Consider the following 19,507-nt stretch of genomic DNA (forward strand, 5'->3'; position numbering starts at 1 on the left):
TCAGGCACATCTCTGTCAAGTAAAGAAGATTCAACTGAGGCAGCACAAGGGAACTCTCATCTGGGGACAACAACTGCAGGGAGAACACATATTTTCAGATGAACATGGGAGGGCAGAAGGCTGCCTAATACTGAAGCACCCCCAAACAACAAACCAAATGCAACAACTAGTGCAAGCATTCCTGGGGGAAGGCCTGCAGCAGATGGATTTGCATATGGTGATGTCATCCAAGCAGTGGGTCAAAGTTGGCTTCAACCCTCGTCTGCATATTAAAAGAGAAAAGGGGCATGCAGGGCATGGCGGCCTTTTGCGGCGCTTGGATGACCTATAGTTCGCATTAAACACCTCCACCCTCCTTCGGTGCGGGGCTCATGTTGGCTATGCCCCAGCCCCTGAAGCATTCAAGCTGATTTCTTGCAGAAGCTGGGCACTGTAACAGCTCCAGAGCTGCTCTGTATGGCAAGTAAAAGGGTGTGGGCCCTGCAGCACTACCTGTAGTTCGCATTGTGCGTTGGAAGGCACAAAGTAAGCAGATGGGAGAAGTCAGGATAGTGCGCAAGGGCATAGAAGGGAGCGGCTCAAGAAAAGAGAAGTGGAAACAGACATCAAACTAGGCTGGAGAGCTCTTCTGTCTATATTTTGCAAACCTGCTCTTGTCCTCTCCAGCTGCTCCATGTAGATTTGACGTCTGGAAAGGTGCATAACCCACTGACAAGCAGGCACACTCCTGCATGAGTTTTCTCTCTCACTAGCTGGATGATACACAATCATTTGCATGTGCTCCACCTCCGACACACCACCCACCCAACCACCCAGTGACCAGAGCCACCCACAAGCCAACTGGCTCCGTGATTTAATTTGCACAGTGTAGTCATCCAGGCAGCATGTCCTTCTCAATGGAAGGATCTCTGGTTCCATGGAATCTTCCACATTGGAATGCTGCGGAATAAAAGGATTTAAATATTCAGCTTGCTAGCATTCAATGTACCTGCGGCTTGGCTTTAGCACATGGGTCTTCATCCTGTGGCCCTCCAGCTGCTGTGAAACTACACATCCCAGCATGCCCTGCCACAGTTTTGCTATTAAGGTATGCTAAAACTGAGGCAGGGCATGCTGGGATGTGTAGTTCCACAGCAGCTGGAGGGTCGCAGGTTGAAGACCCATGTTCTAGCATGCCTGTTCTATGATGCATGTACCGTGATGTCACAATCAGCTTGGAATGGGGTGTCTAGCAGGCATTTGCTGACAGACACTTGAGGGAGACACACATCAGGAGATGCAGCATATCGGAGGTCTTCGATGCCTTTCCAGCAAATGCACACCACCTGCTGCTGGTCTGGACACAAAACAATGCCCACAATCGAAGTCCCAAAATGCCCAACTACAGGATTCATGTAAGTAGTGAATTTAGGAATTAATTTAGAAGTAGGAAATTAAGTTAGTTCACAAGTACATTCAAATTCAGATCTAAAGTCTAGGTAGGCCTCACATCCTGGCAGCCCCCAGCACTTAAAAATGCCTTGATTAGAGGTAGAGAATTAAATGTAGATAAAAAGTAGACACAAAATAAGACTCCACAGAGCAGTTATCAGGTGTCTTTATCAATTGTTGCATTTAAAAAATCAAGCAATTAGGGAACACAATGTTGCAACAATGTAACCCTATTTGCAAAATAGTACTGAATAAGTTTGTCGATGTAAGACATTTGCAAAGGCGCATCCAAAACACGCTGGAAAATGCAACTGAATCTGTTTTTGGAGGCTAGAATAGGAAATGTGCATCGGTCCTACAAGTACTGAAAGCTCTTCTACCATCTCCCTTTTCTGAAAAGCCATTTAATATATGGTTCCCAGATAGGGGACATATCAGATATTGCCTTTCAAAAGCAGCAAATATCATACCACTTCTATTGCCATCAAAGATAAACATTGATTGTTTTCAGATATTGGATTGAAAAAGCAGTCTTTATTGACATAAAGAAGCAAAAAAACATACATAAACATTACACACATAAGTACTGTGTTGCAGCACAGATAAAACACAATACAAATGCTGTCGGTATAGTACAGTTCAAGAACTACAGCACAGGCCAGCCTACACTATAAATCATGAACTGCACTATACATTTAAACAATACAATAATACAACAGTTAATAAGGCTATGTGTGTGGAGTGTAAGAGGGTGAGGGAATCACAAGACCGAAGCTTTATTGTAACACAGACACACATAAGGGGAGGGGCAATAAATAGAAAGGTATCCTTTACTATAGAATGTAGTCCAATCCGACCTCTGTGCTCTTCCACAACTGAAAAACGGATAGTGTTCCCAAGCCTTCCATCCTGGAATATCTTTGGTCTTTCGCCAATGAAGAAAACAATCCCTCCCTCCAGCAGACCCTTCAACCACGATACAAGATCACAGCCAAAATGCCGAGAAGCGACTACACTTGAGCTTAACAAAAATGGCTAAAACTTAGTTGAGGAAAGTGCAGTGGACCAAAACATAAGCTGACACAATCATGGAGAATGTGCCAGCATATATGCTCTTCTATCTATATTTTGCAAACCTGCTCTTGTCCCCTCCAGCTGCTCTATGTAGATTTGACGTCTGGCAAGGTGCATAACCCACTGACAAGCAGGCACACTCCTGCATGAGTTTTCTCTCTCACTAGCTGGATGATACACAATCATTTGCATGTGCTCCACCTCCGACACACCACCCACCCAACCACCCAGTCACCAGAGCCACCCACAAACCAACCGGCTCCGTGATTTAATTTGCACAGTGTAGTCATTCAGGCAGCATGTCCTTCTCAATGGAAGGATCTCTGGTTCCATGGAATCTTCCACATTGGAATGCTGCGGAACAAAAAGGATTTAAATATTCAGCTTGCTAGCATTCAATGTACCTGCGGCTTGGCTCTAGCACATGGGTCTTCATCCTGTGGCCCTCCAGCTGCTGTGAAACTACACATCCCAGCATGCCCTGCCACAGTTTTGCTATTAAGGTATGCTAAAACTGAGGCAGGGCATGCTGGGATGTGTAGTTCCACAGCAGCTGGAGGGTCGCAGGTTGAAGACCCATGTTCTAGCATGCCTGTTCTATGATGCATGTACCGTGATGTCACAATCAGCTTGGAATGGGGTGTCTAGCAGGCATTTGCTGACAAACACTTGAGGGAGACACACATCAGGAGATGCAGCATATCGGAGGTCTTCGATGCCTTTCCAGCAAATGCACACCACCTGCTGCTGGTCTGGACACAAAACAATGCCCACAATCGAAGTCCCAAAATGCCCAACTACAGGATTCATGTAAGTAGTGGATTTAGGAATGAATTTAGAAGTAGGAAATTAAGTTAGTTCACAAGTACATTCAAATTCAGATCTAAAGTCTAGGTAGGCCTCACGTCCTGGCAGCCCCCAGCATTTAAAAATGCCTTGATTAGAGGTAGAGAATTAAATGTAGATAAGAAGTAGACACAAAATAAGACTCCACAGAGCAGTTATCAGGTGTCTTTATCAATTGTTGCATTTAAAAAATCAAGCAATTAGGGAACACAATGTTGCAACAATGTAACCCTATTTGCAAAATAGTACTAAATAAGTTTGTCGATGTAAGACATTTGCAAAGGCGCATCCAAAACACGCTGGAAAATGCAACTGAATCTGTTTTTGGAGGCTAGAATAGGAAATGAGCATCGGTCCTACAAGTACTGAAAGCTCTTCTCCCATCTCCCTTTTCTGAAAAGCCATTTAATATATGGTTCCCAGATAGGGGACATATCAGATATTGCCTTTAAAAAGCAGCAAATATCATACCACTTCTATTGCCATCAAAGATAAACATTGATTGTTTTCAGATATTGGATTGAAAAAGCAGTCTTTATTGACATAAAGAAGCAAAAAAACATACATAAACATTACACACATAAGTACCGTGTTGCAGCACAGCCAAAACACAATACAAATGCTGTCGGTATAGTACAGTTCAAGAACTACAGCACAGGCCAGCCTACACTATAAATCATGAACTGCACTATACATTTAAATACAATAATACAACAGTTAATAAGGCTATGGGTGTGGAGTGTAAGAGGGTGAAGGAATCACAAGCCCGAAGCTTTATTGAAAGACAGACACATATAAATGGAGGATTAATAAATACAAAGATATCCTTTACTATAGAATGTAGTCCAATCCGGTCTTTCAACTCTTCCACAACTGAAAAACGGATAGTGTTCCCAAGCCTTCCATCCTGGAATATCTTCAGTCTCTCGCCAATGAAGAAAACAATCCCTCCAGCAGACTCTTCAACCACGATACAAGATCACAGCCAAAAGGGCGAGAAGCAACTACACTTGCGTTTAACCAAAATGGCTAAAACTTAGTGAAGGAAAGTGCAGTGCACCAAAACATAAGCTGACACAATCATGGAGAATGCGCCAGCATATATGCTCTTCTATCTATATTTTGCAAACCTGCTCTTGTCCCCTCCAGCTGCTCCATGTAGATTTGACGCCTGGCAAGGTGCATAACCCACTGACAAGCAGGCACACTCCTGCATGAGTTTTCACTCTCACTAGCTGGATGATACACATTCATTTGCATGTGCTCCACCTCCGACACACCGCCCACCCAACCACCCAGTCACCAGAGCCACCCACAAGCCAACTGGCTCCGTGATTTAATTTGCACAGTGCAGTCATCAAGGCAGCATGTCCTTCTCAATGGAATAATCTCTGGTTCCATGGAATCTTCCGCATTGGAATGCTGCGGAACAAAAATGATTTAAACATTCAGCTTGCTAGCATTCAATGTACCTGCGGCTTGGCTTTAGCACATGGGTCTTCATCCTGTGGCTCTCCAGCTGCTGTGAAACTACACATCCCAGCATGCCCTGCCACAGTTTTGCTATTAAGGTATGCTAAAACTGAGGCAGGGCATGCTGGTATATGTAGTTCCACAGCAGCTGGAGGGTCGCAGGTTGAAGACCCATATTCTAGCATGCCTGTTCTATGATGCATGTTCCGTGATGTCACAATCAGCTTGGAATGGGGTGTCTTGCATGCATTTGCTGACAGCCACTTGAGGGAGACACACATCAGGAGATGCAGCATATCGGAGGTCTTCGATGCCTTTCCAGCAAATGCACACCACCAGCTGCTGGTCTGGACACAAAACAATGCCCACAATTGAAGGCTCAAAATGCCCAACTACAGGATTAATGTAAGTAGTGAATTTAGGAATGAATTTAGAAGTAGGAAATTAAGTTAGTTCACAAGTACATTCAAATTCAGATCTAAAGTCTAGGTAGGCCTCACGTCCTGGCAGCCCCCAGCATTTAAAAATGCCTTGATTAGAGGTAGGGAATTAAATGTAGATAAGAAGTAGACACAAAATAAGACTCCACAGAGCAATTATCAGGTGTCTTTATCAATTGTTGCATTTAAAAAAATCAAGCAATTAGGGAACACAATGTTGCGACAATGTAACCCTATTTGCAAAATAGTACTAAATAAGTTTGTCGATGTAAGATATTTGCAAAGGCGCAAACAAAACACGCTGGAAAATGCAACTGAATCTATTTTTGGAGGTTAGAATAGATGCAGGATCAAGTAGCTCAATGGGTAGGGTATTTGATTAGAATTCAACAGGTTATAGGTTTGAATCCAGGGTATGATAGTTTGAGGTGTTATTTAATAAAGTATGTTTATATATTAGTCACACATGGCTTACTTCAGTGGTTTCCAAACTTTTTTGAATCACGGCGCCCTAGAATATCAGAATTTTTTTCACGGCACCACTAGGCCAAAAATTTCTTATTGAGAAATTTAGAAAGAAATATTACATTAAGTTGATCACGTTTATATGTCATCCTAAAGGTCAGTTGTGTGGTGAGGGACAAGATTTGATTCTGTTTGGCCACATATTTTATGACTGGCAGCCACCAGCACTGGTTTTGCCTATTATATTGACCATGAATAATTTGAATTGGTCCTGGACCACCAACCCAGGGCACCCCTGCAAGTGTCCCGAGGCACCCCAGGGAGCCACGGCACACAGTTTGGGAACCTCTGGCTTACTTGTACAAATGGCATGTCACCAGTTAGTGCTGACTGCTGATATGCCATTTGCACAAACACGCCATGTGTGACTGTATATGCATTTAAGGAGGGCACCCCGGCAATACCACAAACCATTGAGTGTCAAGTATACTAGATATATCTTCATATCTCATGTGCTTTCTCTGAGACCAATCTTGTTATGCCCCTTCCCCACAAGGCATGCGCCTTTTGTCCATATTGCAAAAATGGGGAGGGGGGGGGGGCATATAATTATCTGTCACAGGGCACCAAAAAGTCTAGTTATGGCTCTGGTATGCATTATGTAATCTGGCAGACCATATCTCCAACACTGGCTGGTTGGAATAGAGATCCGGTTATCTATGTGAGCACATGACCATCAACGATTTACTCTCAAACACTAGAAAATGGACAAAAATGGTCCCCTAAACAAATTGGTTAAATTTTGGGTTTAACCAATTTGTGTAATGACCATTTTTGACCACTTTTCTAGTGTTTGGGAGCAAATGGTTAATTGACATTTGCTCCTATACATTACCAGATTTTCATTCCATCCATCCAGACTGGATAGATAGCCTGACAGATAATTGTGTAGTGTACGCCCAGGATAACTGTCAGTTGTGCTTTCTTTTATGACGGCACATAAATGGGTGGGCAGATCCAGAGCAAGCACTGCCCACTCATGCATAGTTGTCAACTGATGTGAAGTTCCAGGGGGCAATCTCAGTTATAAAGAAAAGTATCTGGAAATTGTCCCTAGTTTAAAAAAAAAATAAAAAAAAATTGATCAACTCCATTTATTTAGTATGATATCCCAGGTGATAGGATGCCGGCAGTCAGAACAACATACTTTATTAAATAACACATCTCAAACTACCATACCCAGGATTCAAACCTATAACCTGTTGAATTCTAATCAAACACCCTACCTATTGAGCTATTTGATCCTGCATAAAAATTGTGAACATTATATGAAGCTATTGGTACTTTGAAAAAAAAAGTATCAGCATTACAACGCAGCAGATCCATGCAGTTTGCAGCCACACACTACATGTATCTGCTCAGCCACAATGCTGATTATTTCTTCACAAAGTACAAGGTAAGCTCCAAACAGAATTCTCTAGCTTAGAATTATGCCAAACCTAGAAGTTGGGCCCCCCACCCTGGGATCCCCCAGAGGGAGGCCTGCACCGTCATGCGGCAGGCTTGTCCGTTTTGGAAGCAGGCTGATAGGCAGCCCAGGCTTGCTTCAGTCTGGGCTTGGCAGGTCTGGAAGCATGAGCTTGCTTTGGGTATGCCTGACCTTGGGTACGCTTTACCTTGAGGATGAAAGGGCCAAGGGAAAGTACTTTTAGCCTTCTGCGTGGTAGGAGTCATACTAGGTAGGCAAGCTGTTTTAGCAGTAGCCAGATCAGCTACAATCTTATTGAGGTCTTCTCCAAAGAGAGTGTCTCCCTTGAAAGGAAGCACCTCCAGGGTTTTCTTGGAATCCATATCCACCGACCAGGATCTCAACCAGCTGTATAAAGTATTACCTTGGAACTGGCTCTCCACTCCCCATTATCTGGTTATCATGGCTTCCTCCGCCAGTGTCCAGACTCGCTTGCTGAAGCTCGGCCACTTCTTCCTAGCAGCAGGCTCCTGGATCACTGGGCAGCAGAGGTGCTTGGGAGCCGGAAGGGGGCGGAGCAATCAGGCAGGCAGTTGCAGTGCTGCCCAGCTATCTGTGGTGTGAGAAGAAGCAGGGGCACCCCACCGCTGGCAGTGCTGCAGCTAGCGGTGGTGGCAGCGGCGAGGCTGCTGGGCTGGGTCTTGAAAAAGGTGGAAAGAAGGGTGTTACGGCATGGAATGTACAAACTGCGAGACCCTGCTGGTAGCGCCTTTGTCTATTTAGTAGGAAGGGCACGTAACAGCCGGAGGGCAATGGAGGAAGCCCCTTTAGGGCTGGAGCCCGGCGGCAACTGACTCCGTTGTCTCTGGCAGTTCCGCCCCTGGACTAGAGGAATGGTCAAGAACATGGCAACATTTAATGCCAAAAAATGCAAAATCATACACGTCTCAAAAATACAAAGGCTAACTATAATATTAAGGGCATTATAATGGCAAGAGGAAAGCTATCTAAGTATTACTATTTCAGGTGAGCAATGTAACAAAGCAATAGGAAAGGCAAGTCAGATGCTTGTTTGCATAGGTAAAGAACCAGTAGCAGAAAAAAGTAATACAGGTTGAGTATACCATATCCAAATATTCCGAAATACGGAATATTCCGAAATACGGACTTTTTTGAGTGAGACTGAGATAGTGAAACCTTTGTTTTTTGATGGCTCAGTGTACACAAACTTTGTTTAATACTCAAAGTTATTAAAAATATTGTATTAAATGAACTTCAGACTGTGTGTATAAGGTGTATATGACACATAAATGAATTCTGTGAATGTACACACACTTTGTTTAATGCACAAAGTTATAAAAAATATTGGCTAAAATGACCTTCAGGCTGTGTGTATATGGTATATATGAAACATAAATGCATTCTGTGCTTAGATTTAGGTCCCATCACCATAATATCTCGTTATGGTATGCAATTATTCCAAAATACAGAAAAATCCGATATCCAAAATTCCTCTGGTCCCAAGCATTTTGGATAAGGGATACTCAACCTGTAATGCCACTGTAGGTCCTTGGTACAGCCACATTTAGAATCCTGTGTTCAGTTCCAGAAGCCATATCTCAAGTCCTGTTGGAGAAAGAGCACTATATAAATAAATAGTATCAAAATTTGTTTCACGGCACCCCTAGGCCAAAGTTTTTTTTATTGAGAAATTCAGAAAAAAATATAAAATTAAGTAAATTGTGTCTATAGCATGTCATCCTCAGGTTCAGTTATGTTGTGAGGGAATGGTTTTGCCAATTTAATAAAGTATAAATAATTTTAATTGGTCCTGGACCACCAAACTATGCTACCAGTGCAAGAACCCCAGTTTGGAAACTACTGCCATAAAATAAACCTTTTTTGTTTTTTTTAAACTACATGTAATACACCTTAGATCTCAGTTCCTAAAAGGTTTTAAACCCTTGCATACAGTAAACTACACATATTTAAAAATCCTACACCGGGCACAAGTGCTCACGGGCCAATTTCATGGCAGTCTCGGATAGTAGGGCATTGTGGATTCACCAAGGGAATGCTGATGCTGACTCCAAGAAGCCTCTTCAAGATCGCAGGAGCAGAGTCCTCTGCTTCTGCCAAATCCACTGCATGACGCTGGGGCTCTCTTGCAGGAGCCCACACCAGTGGGGGGCACCAGAAGCGGAACTACTGGCAGGGCAGGCAGTGCATTGCACTGGGGCCCCGCCGCACTCAAGGGCCCACAGCCGCCGGCATTACAATGAGTCACAATGACTCATTGTATCATGCCGCAGCCGCTCCCGTCAGGTCTGCGTCCTGCGACTCCAGCCGTCACACCAGCGCTCCCGTCAGGTCTGCGTCCTGCGACTCCCGCCGCCCGCCCGTCGTAACGAACAGATCAGGCCAGGGCACTACGGGCAGCAGCTGCAGCACCAGACACGCTGCCGCCTCTGTAACACACGAAGAGGGAGGAGGGTCGCTTGGAGATGAGAGGAGCAGCGGCACGGGCGGGAGGAGGAGGAGGAGGGAGGTGAAGGAAGGAGCCGCAGCAGCGCTTTGTTACTGGTGGAGGCGCTGCTGCTGCTGCCCCTCTGCTTCACTATAGGCTGTCTTCCGAGAACAGCCTATAGTGAAGCAGAGGGGCAGCAGCAGCAGCGCCTCCACCAATAAGACAGCGCTGCTGCGGCTCCCTCCTCCACCTCCCTCCTCCTCCTTCTCTACTGCCCGGGAATCGTCAAGCTGCACGAGGAGCCTGAGCCAGCGGAGAGGGTAAGTATAATTCTTCTTTCTTTCATTCTTTCTTTCTTTCTTTCTTTCTTTCTTTCTTTCTTTCTTTCTTTCTTTCTTTCTTTCTTTCTTTCGTCTCTTTCTTTCTTTGTTGGGACTGCCTGCCGCTATGTGTAAAAAGGGGGAATCTGCCTGCCGCTATGTGTAAAAAGGGGGAATCTGCCTGCCGCTATGTGTAAAAAGGGGGAATCTGCCTGCCGCTATGTGTAAAAAGGGGGAATCTGCCTGCAGCTATGTGTAAAAGGGGGGAATCTGCCTGCAGCTATGTGTTAAAAGGGGGAATCTGCCTGCAGCTATGTGTAAAAAGGGGGACTGCCTGCCGCAATGTGTAAAAAGGGGGAATCTGCCTGCCGCTATGTGTAAAAAGGGGGAATCTGCCTGCAGCTATGTGTAAAAAGGGGGACTGCCTGCCGCAATGTGTAAAAAGGGGGAATCTGCCTGCCGCAATGTGTAAAAAGGGGGAAGCTGCTTGCCGCAATGTGTAAAAAGGGGGAATCTGCTTGCCGCAATGTGTAACAAGGGGGAATCTGCCTGCCGTAATGTGTAACAAGGGGGATGCTGTCTGCCGTAATGTGTAACAAGGGCACGCTGTCTGCCATAATGTGTAACAAGGGCAAGCTGTCTGCTGTAATGTGTAACAAGGGCAAGCTGTCTGCTGTAATGTGTAAAAAGTGTACGATGTCTGCCATTATGTGTAACAAGGGCAGGCTGACTGCTGTTATGTGAAAAAAGTGTACGCTGTCTGCCGCTATGTTTAACAAGGGCAGGCTGTCTGCCGTTATGTGTAAAAAGTGTACGCTGTCTGCCGCTATGTTTAACAAGGGCAGGCTGTCTGCCGTTATGTGAAAAAAATGTACGCTGTCTGCCGCTATGTGTAACAAGGGCACGCTGTCTGCCGTTGTGTAAAAAAGGGGGATGCTGTCTGCCGTAATGTGTAAAAAGGGGACGCTGTCTGCTGTAATGTGTAAAAAGAGGACGCTGTCTGCTGTAATGTGTAAAAAGAGGAATCTGTCCGCCGTAAGGTGTAAAAGGGTCTCTACCTGGTGTAGTGGTGCTACTGTGCGGCGTAATTTGAATAATGGAGACTACTGTGCACCGTTTTATGAATTGGTATTATTTTGTGGCCACACCCCTTAACCACGAAGCCACGCCACTATGTTTTTTTGCGCGCGCCTACGGCGCGCACTGCCCCTGTTTTGCATGCAGGGGTGGGGCTCCAATGCCGTTTCTTGCACACACTGCTAAAATGTCTAGTTACGGCACTGTTGCTAGGTATCCACTTCCCTGAGCAGGCCCCCCTAACCAGATCCTCTCCAGGGGTGAGGGGGTGGACTTGGATGGGAAGGGAAGGGGGGGGGGCCCAAGCCATTTTGTCGCACATGGGCCCACTGCTCGCTAGTTCCACCACTGGGGGGCACGTCTAAAACTCTTCAGTCAGTTCTGGATTCATTCGGACCTGGACTCGTGGGTTTTACAAATAGTGTCCCAAGGGTACAAACTGGGGTTTCAAGAAGTTCCCCCTCACCGATTGTTCAAATCAGCCTTAGTCAGCAGGGAGAAGGTTTTTATTCAAGCCTCTTCGTGGTCCCGAAGCCGGACGGCTCAGTCAGACCAATCTTAAATCTGAAATCCCTTAATTTCTACCTAAAGAAATTCAATTTCAAGATGGAATCTCTCAGGGTAGTGATCTCCAGTCCGGGGGATAAAGGAGATTTCCTGGTTTTGGTAGACATAAAGGATGCCTACTTACATGTTCCTGACACAGAAGAGGTTTTCTTCTAGTGGAATGGCTCTGGAGATCCAGAGTCTGGTCAAACAAATTCTGAAACCAGCAAGAGTGTTAATCCATCAATGCATTCGGTTGCTGGGGAAGATGGTTGCGGCCTACGAGGCCATTCAGTTTGGCAGGCTCCATGCCAGAGTGTTCCAGTGGGACCTGTTGGACAAGTGGTCCGGATCCCACCTACACATGCACCGGAGGATAATACTGTCTTCCAAGACCAGAATCTCACTCCATTGGTGGCTGCACAGTTCTCACCACCTAGAGGGGCGATGGTTTGGGATCCAGGACGGGATCCTAGGAACCACGGATGCAACCCTCCGAGGCTGGGGAGCGGTCACACAGGGGGAAAACATCCAAGGAAGATGGTCAAGTCAGGAAAGTTGTCTCCACATAAATGTTCTGGAGTTAAGGGCCATTTAATAACTGCAGACACAGTACGCACTGGGACGGGTGCCCAGCATCCTCTACGGACTAAGAGAAAAGGATTTACCAGTAGGTATTAAAATCCTATTTTCTCTAAAGTCCTAGAGGATGCTGGGGACTCCGTAAGGACCATGGGGATAGACGGGCTCCGCAGGAGACATGGGCACTTTAAGAAAGACTTTAGTTCTGGGTGTGCACTGGCTCCTCCCTCTATGCCCCTCCTCCAGACCTCAGTTTGATACTGTGCCCAGTGGAGACTGGGTGCTTTTCAGGAGCTCTCCTGAGCTTTCTGACAGAAAGTATTTTGTTAGGTTTTTAATTTTCAGGGAGCACTGCTGGCAACAGACTCCCTCATCGAGGGACTGAGGGGAGAGAAGCAGCCCTACTCTCTGAGTTGCAAGGTCCTGCTTCTTAGGCTACTGGACACCATTAGCTCCAGAGGGATTGGTACGCAGGATCTCACCCTCGCCGTCCGTCCCAGAGCCGCGCCTCCGTCCCCCTCGCAGAGCCGGAAGATAGAAGCCGGGTGAGTATGAGAAGAAAAGAAGACTTCAGAGGCGGCAGAAGACTTCATGATCTTCACTGAGGTAACGCACAGCACTGCAGCTGTGTGCCTTTGCTCCCATACACCTCACATACTCCGGTCACTGTAAGGGTGCAGGGCGCAGGGGGGGCGCCCTGGGCAGCAATATAAACCTCTTTCGCAAAAATATAACATATATACAGCTGGGCACTGTATATATGTATGAGCCCCCACCAATTTTACAGTTTAAGCGGGACAGAAGCCCGCCTCCGAGGGGGCGGGGCTTCTCCCTCAGCACTCACCAGCGCCATTTTTTCTCCACAGCACCGCTGAGAGGAAGCTCCCCGGACTCTACCCTGCTTATACCACGTTAGACAAGAGGGTTGAAAAGAGGGGGGGGGGGGCACATAATTCGCAAATTACATACAGCAGCACTACTGGGCAAACATTAAGTTACTGTTTTATTCCTGGGTTATATAGCGCAGGGGTGTGTGCTGGCATACTCCCTCTCTGTCTCTCCAAGGGGCCTTGTGGGGAAACTGTCTTCAGAAAAAGCATTCCCTGTGTGTGTGGTGTGTCGGTACACGTGTGTCGACATGTCTGAGGAAGAAGGCTATATTAGAGAGGAGCGGGAGCAAATGAATGTGGTGTCTCCGCCGACAGCTGATTGGATGGATATGTGGAATGTTTTAAATGCTAGTGTAAACTCATTGCACAAAAGATTAGACAAGGCAGAAGCTTTGGGACAGTCATGCCTGATCCTATGTTGCAGGGACTGTCAGGGTCTCATAAGCGCCCACTATCCCAGTTTGTTGACACAGATACCGACACGGATTCTGACTCCAGTGTCGATTACGATGATGCAAAGTTACAGCCAAAATTGGCAAAATCCATTCGATTTATGATTATGGCAATAAAAAATGTTTTGCACATCACAGAGTAACCCCCTGTCGCTGACAAGAGGGTACATATGTACAAGGGAAAGAAGCCTGAGGTAACCTTTCCCCCCTCACACGAGCTGAACGAGTTATGTGAAAAAGCTTGGAAATCTCCAGATAAAAGACTGCAGATTTCCAAAAGGATTCTTATGGCGTATCCTTTCCCATCAACGGATAGGTTACGATGGGAATCCTCCCCTAGGGTGGACAAAGCATTAACACGCTTATCCAAGAAGGTAGCCCTCCCGTCCCAGGATACGGCTACCCTCAAAGAGTGTGCTGACCGCAAACAGGAGATTACCCTGAAGTCCATTTATACACATTCAGGTACCTTACTCAGACCGGCAATTGCGTCGACCTGGGTGTGTAGTGCTGTAGCGGCATGGACAAATGCCTTATCTGAGGGGATGGATAGCCTAGACAAGGATACTATTTTATTGACCCTGGGGCATATAAGAGATGCTGTCCTATATATGTGTGTATGCAAACTACCGGTGGTGCTGCAGGGCCCACACCCTTTTACTTGTCTTGTAGATCAGCTCTGAAGCTGTTACAGTGCCCAGCTGCTGCAAGAAATCAGCTAGAATACTTCAGGGGCTTGGGCATGGCCAACATGAGCCCCACACCGAAGGAGGGTGGGGGTGTTTAATGCAAACTTGGGGTTATCCAAGCGCCGCAAAAGACCGCCATGCCCCACATGCCCCTTTTCTCTTTTCATATACAGATGAGGGTTCCAGCCAACTTTGGCCCACTGCTTGGATGACATCACCGAATGCAAATCCGTCTGCTGCAGACCTTCCCCCAGGAATGCTTGCAATAGTTGTTGCATATGGTTTAATGTCTGAGGGTGCTTCAGTATTAGGCAGCCTTCCGCCCTCCCATGTTCATCTGAAAAGATGTGGTCTCCCTGCAGTTGTTGTCCCCAGACGAGAGTTCCCTTGTGTTCCTCAGTTAAATCTCCTTAACTTGACGAGGGTGTGCCCGAGCAGCCGCCCTCCCCAGCCCTTTCCCAACACATACTTATCTTGCATATGAGATCTCTTGATCATGAAGATAGTTCTCACAGGTTGAGGTTCATCCTGGCCCCGCTCCCCGCTGGAGAGCGCTGATGGGGACAGCAGCGGGGCTTCAGCAGCAGGGTGAGTATGTGTGGCCAGAGACCTCCCTTCCCATGTGCAGGCCTGCAGAGTGTGCCGCGCAGGATGGGGCATGTGACACTCTCCCTCCCTGGGGCTCTTCCAGATGTAGCTCCTCAGCAGTATTTTTCCCGGGCTGCACGGCGCTCTCCCCGACTGGCATCCGCCCTGGAACACTGCCTTCCTCAACGCAACATCAGCATGGGGCCCGGGCCTCATCACCATCCCAGGTCTTTCTCATGTATGTATCATGTATGTGTGTGTGATATATGTATGAATCATATATGTTTGTGATATATATATATATATATATAAGTCCTCTGTTGCTAAACAAGCAAGCTGCACGTCACTCCATGAGAAAAAAAGTGCTTTAATGAATGTTGGTTACATGAGAAAAAATCAGCCTATCCGTTTTATCAACGGCTCGTTTCGGGACTTTGCATTGTCCCTTCGTCAGGATAACATATGGCTGCTGTGTTCTGTAACAAAAAAGCGTGCTGAAAAGAAAAAGAAAGAAAAAGAAAGTGTGCTAAAGTCTTACCTTATATCCCTGTAGATCTTGTATGCGTGTGCTCTGCTGCTGCCGGAGGTCGGGGAGGCGCGCCTGTGGTCCCGGTGACGTCGTCCCGGAAATGGCTGTCATTGGCTGCAGCTTGTTGCCATGGCAACCCGGCTAGCGTCCCCGGTCACCGGAGCTGCAGATTGCAGAAAGAAAACGTTAAACCACCGTGTGTGAAATGTAAAAGCATTAGAAAAGGGAATTACTTAAATATGATATGTTAAGCAAAAGCAGTATGGGACTGTGATGAAGGTGATGAAATGTTCAAGAAAAAAGTTAGAATAATAGGGAAGGCATGCTGAAGAAGTGCTGAGTTAGTGTATGATGGATGCTGCTGGAGGAACATAAGCAGAATGCATAGGAATGAACTATGTAAATGGACGATATAAATATTTTATGCAGCAAGGAAGTCTGTCAAAGAATGTTCCAGTTGATTTTCTCATTCAGTCCATTGGGATGAATGGTGTCCAGTTTAAAAATCCAGCGTGATTCTAATTTCTGTAAGGCTGTGGATTTATCTCCTCCTCTGATCATTGGTGGAAGCTGGTCAATTATTTGGTAACGTAGTTGGCCCAGACTGTGTTGGCATGTTTTAAAATGCCGTGCCACTGGCTGATCATTTTGTTCTCCTTGGAGAGATTTGGTTATCGCAGAGCGATGCAATGCCATCCTCTCTTTAAACATGCGGCTGGTCATGCCGATGTAATATTTATTACATGGGCATGTGATGTAATAAATAACGAACCGTGAGGAGCAGGTAAGGATCTGTTGGATTTCATATTTTTTATTTTTGTGTGGGTGCTGGAAGGTACTTCCTGAAATGAGGTATTTGCACGTAGTGCAAGAGGCGCATTTATAGCAGCCCGGTTTTTTGCTGAAACCAAAAATGCCTGAAGATGGTATAAGGTTAGTGATATCCGCCTTAACAAGATGGTCGCGTAGGTTTTTTCCTCTCCTGAAGCTAGTCATTGGTGTTTTATTAGTAAAACATGGTAAACTAGGGTCAGTTTTCACTATTGGCCAGAGTGCCTTTGTTGCCCTTGTTATCATGGGGCTGGTGGTGGAAAAGGTAGTTGACCAGATGAATTTATCTTTAGTGTCCGCAGGAATTTGCTGGTTCAACAGGCCTTTTGCTTTTGTCTTTGCCAGTTCTATGGGGTCATAGCCTCTCTGACCCCATAGAACTGGCAAAGACAAAAGCAAAAGTATTACAAATTCCAAGACAAGGCCTGTTGAACCAGCAAATTCCTGCGGACACTAAAGATAAATTCATCTGGTCAACTACCTTTTCCACCACCAGCCCCATGATAACAAGGGCAACAAAGGCACTCTGGCCAATAGTGAAAACTGACCCTAGTTTACCATGTTTTACTAATAAAACACCAATGACTAGCTTCAGGAGAGGAAAAAACCTACGCGACCATCTTGTTAAGGCGGATATCACTAACCTTATACCATCTTCAGGCATTTTTGGTTTCAGCAAAAAACCGGGCTGCTATAAATGCGCCTCTTGCACTACGTGCAAATACCTCATTTCAGGAAGTACCTTCCAGCACCCACACAAAAATAAAAAATATGAAATCCAACAGATCCTTACCTGCTCCTCACGGTTCGTTATTTATTACATCACATGCCCATGTAATAAATATTACATCGGCATGACCAGCCGCATGTTTAAAGAGAGGATGGCATTGCATCGCTCTGCGATAACCAAATCTCTCCAAGGAGAACAAAATGATCAGCCAGTGGCACGGCATTTTAAAACATGCCAACACAGTCTGGGCCAACTACGTTACCAAATAATTGACCAGCTTCCACCAATGATCAGAGGAGGAGATAAATCCACAGCCTTACAGAAATTAGAATCACGCTGGATTTTTAAACTGGACACCATTCATCCCAATGGACTGAATGAGAAAATCAACTGGAACATTCTTTGACAGACTTCCTTGCTGCATAAAATATTTATATCGTCCATTTACATAGTTCATTCCTATGCATTCTGCTTATGTTCCTCCAGCAGCATCCATCATACACTAACTCAGCACTTCTTCAGCATGCCTTCCCTATTATTCTAACTTTTTTCTTGAACATTTCATCACCTTCATCACAGTCCCATACTGCTTTTGCTTAACATATCATATTTAAGTAATTCCCTTTTCTAATGCTTTTACATTTCACACACGGTGGTTTAACGTTTTCTTTCTGCAATCTGCAGCTCCGGTGACCGGGGACGCTAGCCGGGTTGCCATGGCAACAAGCTGCAGCCAATGACAGCCATTTCCGGGACGACGTCACCGGGACCACAGGCGCGCCTCCCCGACCTCCGGCAGCAGCAGAGCACACGCATACAAGATCTACAGGGATATAAGGTAAGACTTTAGCACACTTTCTTTTTCTTTCTTTTTCTTTTCAGCACGCTTTTTTGTTACAGAACACAGCAGCCATATGTTATCCTGACGAAGGGACAATGCAAAGTCCCGAAACGAGCCGTTGATAAAACGGATAGGCTGATTTTTTCTCATGTAACCAACATTCATTAAAGCACTTTTTTTCTCATGGAGTGACGTGCAGCTTGCTTGTTTAGCAACAGAGGACTTGTATTCAAAACAGCACGAGCACCCAACACTTAATGTACCAGCACAGGAGTGCCGGATTATCCAAGATATATATATATATATATATATATATATTAGAGATGAGCGGGTTCGGTTTCTCTGAAACCGAACCCGCACGAACTTCATGTTTTTTTCACGGGTCCGAGCAAACTCGGATCCTCCCGCCTTGCTCGGTTAACCCGAGCGCGCCCGAACGTCATCATGACGCTGTCGGATTCTCGCGAGACTCGGATTCTATATAAGGAGCCGCGCGTCGCCGCCATTTTCACACGTGCATTGAGATTGATAGGGAGAGGACGTGGCTGGCGTCCTCTCCATTAGAAATTAGATTAGAAGAGAGAGAGAGATTGTGCAGAGTCAGACAGAGTTTACCACAGTGACCAGTGCAGTTGTTGTTAGTTAACTTTTATTTATTTTAATATAATATATCCGTTCTCTGCTATATCCGTTCTCTGCCTGAAAAAAAACGATACACAGCAGCAGCCAGTCACACAGTGTGACTCAGTCTGTGTGCACTCAGCTCAGCCCAGTGTGCTGCACATCAATGTATAAAAGGCAAAGCTTATAATAATTGTGGGGGAGACTGGGGAGCACTGCAGGTTGTTATAGCAGGAGCCCCCAGGAGTACATAATATTATATTAATTTAAAATTAAACAGTGCACACTTTTGCTGCAGGAGTGCCACTGCCAGTGTGACTAGTGGTGACCAGTGCCTGACCACCAGTATAGTAGTATATTGTTGTATGTATTGTATACTATCTCTTTATCAACCAGTCTATATTAGCAGCAGACACAGCACAGTGCGGTAGTTCACGGCTGTGGCTACCTCTGTGTCGGCAGTCGGAACTCGGCAGGCAGTCCGTCCATCCATAATTGTATTACAATATATTATATACCACCTAACCGTGGTATTTTTTTTTCTTTCTTTATACCGTCGTCATAGTGTCATACTAGTTGTTACGAGTATACTACTATCTCTTTATCAACCAGTGTACAGTGCGGTAGTTCACGGCTGTGGCTACCTCTGTGTCGGCAGTCGGCAGGCAGTCCGTCCATCCATAATTGTATTATTATTATAATATATACCACCTAACCGTGGTTTTTTTTTCATTCTTTATACCGTCATAGTGTCATACTAGTTGTTACGAGTATACTACTATCTCTTTATCAACCAGTGTACAGTGCGGTAGTTCACGGCTGTGGCTACCTCTGTGTCGGCAGTCGGCAGGCAGTCCGTCCATCCATAATTGTATTATTATTATAATATATACCACCTAACCGTGGTTTTTTTTTCATTCTTTATACCGTCGTCATAGTGTCATACTAGTTGTTACGAGTATACTACTATCTCTTTATCAACCAGTGTACAGTGCGGTAGTTCACGGCTGTGGCTACCTCTGTGTCGGCAGTCGGCAGGCAGTCCGTCCATCCATAATTGTATTATTATTATAATATATACCACCTAACCGTGGTTTTTTTTTCATTCTTTATACCGTCGTCATAGTGTCATACTAGTTGTTACGAG

The sequence above is a fragment of the Pseudophryne corroboree genome, unplaced genomic scaffold, assembly GCF_028390025.1.
Source record: "Pseudophryne corroboree isolate aPseCor3 unplaced genomic scaffold, aPseCor3.hap2 scaffold_955, whole genome shotgun sequence".
Classification (NCBI taxonomy): Eukaryota; Metazoa; Chordata; class Amphibia; order Anura; family Myobatrachidae; genus Pseudophryne; species Pseudophryne corroboree.